The following is a 7,410-nucleotide window of genomic DNA, read 5'->3' as shown; positions in this document are numbered from 1 at the left end:
ACTCCTTGACCATGCCCCCTTCCATCCCACCTGATGACCTTTTGCAGGGGAATCGGATCGCTCCTTCTATGCATAGTTTCACCTCTATTCAAGGATTTAGAGGTTGTAATTTAGCACTGCACCATTAAGGCTAAACCCATGGAATAATGTAGCACATTATTAAATATGACCTATTTCACTGACTTTATTATTTTCCTATCTTGTTTAAGGTGTTAAAGGCTTCTATTTGCTTTTTCTAAGATTACTGAGGGAAGAAACATAGGAATGCAAGATGATATCCCAGTTACTAAATAAAGCCCAAATGTAGCATGGCAAAAATCTAAAACCTGAGGATACTCTTCAGCGTATTTTTTATGTAATTTAACTCAGTTGTTTATAGAATATTATATGTTATCCCCTTAATAAATACTCTGGTTTGTGTACTTGAGAAGTACTGTTTCCTCCCTTGTATTTAGTCCATTTATAGCTTTTATTAAAGTATTAAAGACATTTTTAAAAGTATCTAAAAACATATGGCTACTGACAGTAATGCTTGTTTACTGTATGTGTACATATAATAGCTTTGGGAAGAGGGATTTCTAAAGGTAGGAAAGTGTGATTTTATTACAGGATTTTTTTATTCCTGTGCAATACAGGTGTTGTATCTTCTGTACAGAATACTGAGATTTGTCTGTAGCCTTGATAATTTTCACCAATATATTTAAGTCAATACATACTTAAGTCACTTTGGTCTTTAGAGAATTAGGAAATTCTGCAGCTTTGATATTCAGATCATCATCTGACTACAAAAAAATACAGAAATGTCACTTCAATATGTACAGTAAATGCCAAATGATGAAAATAATCTCAGTGAAGAGATGCTGACTCATCAGTTGCAGTTCAAATATAACTTATTCAAAAATAAATAAAAAGTAAGTAAGCTGCACCAGAACCTACACTAAAAAAAGATAGGTCAAGGGAACTGGACTTGATGCAGAAATTACCACGTGATGTTTTCTGGTCTGTATTATGCAGGGAGTCAGAGAAGATAATCATAATGGTTTCTTCTGGCTTTAAAATCTGCAACTATGAATCTATTAACTCATTTAAAATAACAAACAATTACAAATATCTCTAAATTCTTAATTATTTTTATAAATCCAACCACTAATTTAACTTAGCTTATCTATTTAGCTCTATACTATGATAAATCTATTATATATATTTAATTCATTTTCCACTAATCATAACCATTTCTTTATAACATACAGTTGCATTTTTAAAAAAATCCTGATCCTTTCATTCCTTGTATACAGTCTTTTTCTATGAACTCTCACAGTCACAGGACTAGATGTCCTCATTCCTAAGAAATGTACCAAAAAGAATACCTCACTTCTGAGCATATTCTTTCCCTTGATTCTGTAGTGCACTGATATAAAATTTTAATGTCCATGTATAGTCAATATACTCTTTGGCATGCATATTTCAACTTTGACCAACTGAGAAAGAATCTATTGATCTAAACATTTATACCTCACTCATCACCATGTAGGGTGACCAGAGACCAAGTGTGAAAAATTGGGACTGGGATGGGGGGGAAATAAGTGCCTATATAAGAAAAAGCTCTGAATAGCGGGATTGTCCCTATAAAATTGGGACATCTGGTCACCCTATGTTCTCGGAGAACCTACTATCTATGTTCTAAAACACAGCCATTTTCAAATCAGGTAAAACACTTAATATTTTTCTAATTTTTAAAACACAGTACATATTTTTTCTCCTGCAGTTTTTGTCTACTAGCACTGAAGGGAAAAATGTTTCTTGAGGCTAATTTAGACACCTTTTTACTCTAAGTTAAATCAGCCATTAAATTGGCACTGACAGCAGTGATCAGAAAAATCCTGGAGGCCAAAGGAAAGACTGATAACTACTTAGTGTTTTCTTGACTAAATAAAGAGAACTTTCCTTAGCTTTCTACTAGTCTAGTCAGTGGATTCCCAAAGACTACATTTGTACTGAGTGTGTATGTTATGGACAAAGTCAAATCTTATGCTCCACAGCATAATACTGGTACATGGTGGAATCAAAATATAATGGTTCACACCACGTGTAAATTAATTTTCTTGATGTAACAATTATAACGGGGTAAAACAAATGAGTTTACACACAGGCCTAATGCACTTTGAAGAACAAACCATACATATCCGCAAAAATCTCTAGAGCTACTAAATGCTCCAACTTGACCTATTATATTACAGACTAATTGCCACAGAGCATTCTGGTGACTCCTCAGTGTCTTATAATATCCCCATCAAAAAAGGTTCATTTGAGCCTAAGAATCTGTGAGGCTTGCAGAACAGATTGGAATCCTGCTGAACCTGCATTCTTTTAAAGGATAATTTTCACTCTACCACATTCTTAGTGATATAGATAAGGAGGCGTGCAGAGTCCTTTCCCAGAACTGCCTTCAACCCACCAAAATATTACAGCTTTCGGCACATGGTTAGTCTCACAGGAGCCAAATTAATCTTTGTAAATTAAAAAAAAAATCTAAGTCTCTTACTATTTTCTCTTATCCTACTACTGCTGCATTGTATTGAACAGGTACCACCAAGAAGACAGAGACCATAATTTAAAAAATGCAGTGCTCCATTTGAAATCACAAATATTGAAAAATGATCAGTCAGGCCCCCATAATCATTAAATTGTCTTAAAATAATGAAATCTTAAAACATAGTGAATGTGGCATTCTCTGATTGCCATCTGGTTCTTGAGACTTTAGTTTCCTCGTTTTCAAGCCTTCGTCCACAACCATGAGGGCTAACGATTTTTTTTAAATAAAAGTTGACATTTTCATGTAATAACATGATTCCAGGAGCTGGGGCTTTAAGAAAAAACTCCAAATATTGCAATTCTCATGAACAAATCACAAGAGTTGGCAAGATTAGCCAAAAAGGGTACTTTGATCCAGATGGATGCATTGTGGTTAGAACCTGACGTTTCTTCAAGTCATGTACCTTAATTAGAGAGCCAAGATAGGTGAGGTAATAGCTTTTATTGGACCAACTTCTGAAGTGGGGAATGTTGTGTATTTTGTATCCTTCCTAGCTTGCCGTAGCTAACAGCTAGACTATTATGGATAGCTCAGCCAGTTCTGTCTGGTCTTAGAGTAGGATAATAAACCCAGTATGTGTGTGTTTACGTCCCCCTGTGTTCCTATTTGCTGGTTTCTCTCTGAGTTCAAGTAATTTCCAAGTATCCAAACATAACAAAGTGGCAAGGAGGATGACGGACCTGTGCTGGTACTGCCACCAGTGAAAAAGCAAAAGTAAAATATAAGGAAAACCTTTTACTGTTCTGGGTGGCTGTGCTGTTCCTGCTCATGGCAGAAACCGAAACTAAAGCAGACAGATTGGGAAGGGGGAGGAAGGAAGCAGTGATAGTGAAAGGAAATTACTAGTAATTGTGTGTGAACGATCCCCAACACACATGAATAAAAGAAAAGGAAGAGGAAAAAAAGGCAGCAGTGGCTACACTCACTGGGCCCCTGGGACATTTTGATAAAACTGTGGAGCAATGGAGCTCATATACTGAGCGTTTTGAGGTTTTTGTTGTTGCAAATGGAATTGCAGATGATAAGAAGGTGGCAACTTTCTTAAGTGTTGTGGGAGCAAAAACATTTAGTTTGCTGCGCAGCTCAGTGAAACCTGATAAGCCAGGTACAAAATCTTACAGTGACATTGTGAAAATCCTGGAGGCACATTTTTTCCCCCAAACCACTGGTAATTGCAGAGAGATTTAGGTTCCACAAAAGGAATCAAGAAGGTGAAACAATTGCCTATTTGTAGCAGCTCTTAAGAAGCTTGCTGAGCACTGTGAATTTAATGATGTGTTAAATGACACCCTGCATGATAGGTTAGTGTGTGGTCTGTGCTGTGAAGCAATACAGAAGCGCCAATTGACAGAAGCCAAGCTCACCTTGCAGAAGGCCATTGAAATTGCAGTTTCCATGGAACTGGCAGCAAAGCTAGCACAACAACTAAGTGCATCGACCAGAGTGCATAATGTGTCACAAGAACCTATCAACAACACAATGTGGAGCCAGGAATATTGCTGCTGTGGAAAGCCTGGTCACTATGCATTGGAATGCTGGTGTAAAGACCTAGTGTGTCAACATTTTGGCAAAAAGAGACACAGTCAGCATGCCTGCAGACATAAGAAAGAAGAGTCAAACAGAACAGGCAAGCAAGAGGAAAAAAAGCCTGCTGTCTGGTGGGCCAAAAAGAAAAATCTACACACGGTAGAGCAGGCTCAGGATGATCAAAGCGACACCTAGTCAGAAGAAGAAGTGCCACTCCACATCTTGTTCATGGCAGTTGGCTCACATGAATACTGGGTAACCCCGCTGTTGGAAGGTAAACTTGTACACAAGGAACTGGACACAGGAGCAGCAGTTTCTCTGTCCTCAGACACTGTGGATAAGGAGACGCTAGAGCATCTTCCGTTTAAACCGACAAAAACTGTTCCGAAGACGTACACTGGAGAAACTTTACCTATGTTGGGTACTACTGATGTTAAAGTGGAGCTCAATGGATAGACTGCTCGATTGTCAATGTTTGTGGTGGAATTACCCTGCCTTAATTGGAAGGTCATGGCTTAAGAAGATCCACCTGAACTGGGCAGAAGTGCACATGATGGCTAAGGGAGAAACAGGTCTGGCAGCTGTATTAAAGAAACATGCTGCTGTTTTTGAAGAGAACCTGGGAAATATGAAAGGAATCACTGTGAAATTGAACATTAAACCTGACGGCCAACCAAAATGTCTGAAAGCCAGGACTGTGCTATATGCCATCAGGCCAAAAGCTGAAGCGGACCTGGAGCACCTAGTCAAGAATGGAGTCCTAGTACCAGTTACCCACAGCCAATGGGCAACACTAATCATTCCAGTATTGAAGAAAGGTGGCTCCATTCAGATTTGTGGGGATTTTAAGGTTACTGTTAACTGGATGTTGTGTGCAGAGCAATACCCTCTTCCCCACATCGATGACCTCTTTGCTGGCTTGGCTGGTGGACAAAAGTTCAGCAAGATTGATCTGCATCAGGCGTATTTAGAGATGCATGTCGATGAGAAGTCCCAAGAGCTGTTGACGATCATGACGCATAAAGGGCTGTACAGATACTGTCCCTTGCCCTTCAGAATAACGTCTGCTCCAGTTTTGTTCCAGAGGGCTATGGATGAAATCTTGAGTGGCTTGCCAGGAGTCCAGTGCTATCGTGATGATATCCTGGTTACTGGCAAAAATGAGGAGGATTACCTTAAGAACTTGGATGCTGTCCTGCAAAGACTGGAAGAGTACGGCCTATGAGTCCGCAAAGACAAATGTGAATTCTTCCAGCCCTCTCTTGAATATTTGGGACATGTCATTGATGCTACAGGCCTTTTTAAAGCTCCTGCAAAAGTCAAGGCTATTGTGGAAGCTCCACCTCCTAAAAAAATGAGCCAACTTCGCTCTTTTATAGGGCTATTGAACTATTATGGAAAATGTATTCCACAGTTAGCAACACTACTAAAACCACTACATGAACTCCTCTGCCAAAACAAGGTCTGGAAGTGGACTGAAGCCTGTGATGTTGCATTTAACAAGGCTAAATGCACATTGCTAAATTCAGAGGTTCTGACACATTTTGACCCATCCTTACCTCTACAGTTGGCATGCGATGCCTCTACTTATGGTGTGGGAGCGGTTGTGTCACACATTATGCCTTCTGGAGAGGAGACCCATTGCCCAAACTAACTATGCCCAAATCAAATGTGAAGCACTGGGAATCGTTTTTGGAATTTGGAAATTTCACCAGTACCTGTTTGGACGGAAGTTCACATTTCACACCGACCATCAACCTCTAACATCAATTTTTGGATCAGGTACAGGTATTCCACCATTGGCTGCTAGTCGTATGCAATGGTGGGCTTTGTTGCTTTCCATACACACATATGAGATCAAATATCGGAGATCCACTTTGCACTGCAATGCAGATGATCTCTCATGACTGACTTTACCAGTTAAACATCAAGATATTGGCCAGAAAGAAATCTTCTACTTTGAACAGGTAGAGAACATACCCATCATTGCTACCCAAGTAAAGAAGGCTACTCTAGTTGACCCAGTACTGTCCCAAGTTATGGACCTAGTGATGCATGGAACATCTCTACGGGACTCTCAGATCTCATCTGACCTTTGTCCCTACATGTCCAGGAGGATGGAACTATCAATCCATTCTGGTTGTTTGTTGTGGGCGATGCACGTCATTATTCCACCACTACTGAGATTGCAGATGTTAAAACAGCTACATTCAGGTCACTGTGGAATAGTGCGCATGAAAGAAATTGCACAAAGCTACTTTTTGTGGCCTGGCCTGGATAGTGCCATTGAAAAGAAGGCAAGAGCTTGTACTTCATATCAGTGTGAGGAACACACCTCAGTTGGCGTCCCTACACCTATGGGACTTGCCTGAAAATCCGTGGCAGTGTATTCATGTTGATTTTGCTGGCCCATTTGAAGGAAGCATGTTCCTGGTTGTTGTCGATGTCCACTCTAAATGGCCAGAAGTTTCTGTAATGCCACTACTGCTGAAAGTACTATACAGAGACTGCATGAAATCTTTAGTCATTCCGTTCTGCCAGAACAACTTGTGAGCAACAACAGACCGCAGTTCGTCTCTCAGGAGTTTGGAAATTTTATGAAAGTAAATGGGAGACATCACATCACTTCAGCACCGTATCTTCCATCCACCAATGAATTAGCAGAAAAGTTTGTGCAGACAACGAAACAAGCTTTAAAATCTGCAAGGGGACATTCGTCCATTCAAAAGCATGTGGGTAGGATCTTACTATCCTACAGAAACACACCTTATGCTATGACCAAAGTGTCTCTGGCCTTTCTGATGATGGGACAACAGCTGCGCACTTGATTTGATCTGCTGAAACCCTCCAAAGCATGACAAGTTGTGCAACGTCAATAGCACAACCAGGTCATCAGATGTGCACATGGAGCAAATAGTCCTGGACAGCTTGTTCTAGCTCGAAACTATGCTTCTGGAGCTAAATGGGTGCTTGCTACAGTCATCGCCCAGACAGGACAAGTTTCCAGACTGCAAATGATCTCACCTGGCGGCGATATATAGATCAGTTGTGCCAGGTCACATAAGTCCCAAGGACACTTCTCCAGTTGAATTGCCCGATCTCAGATGAGATAGCCTTGAGTCAAGAGTCACCCTCGAGTTAAGAGTCATCTGTTCCTGACTCTCCTCCTCCATCCACCTCTGCAGCAGATACAGCACCCTCACCTGTTCGAGCTGAGTTCTAAGCCCATTTTTAGACCCGCACCAATAACACCTTCCAGTGCAAAACCACCAGAAATCCGCTGTAATGCT

Source organism: Emydura macquarii, unplaced genomic scaffold (assembly GCF_026122565.2).
Source record: "Emydura macquarii macquarii isolate MOO-44397 ecotype Brisbane River unplaced genomic scaffold, CSIRO-AGI_Emac_v2 contig_1477, whole genome shotgun sequence".
Lineage (NCBI taxonomy): Eukaryota > Metazoa > Chordata > Testudines > Chelidae > Emydura > Emydura macquarii.
This window is presented reverse-complemented; position numbering follows the sequence as displayed.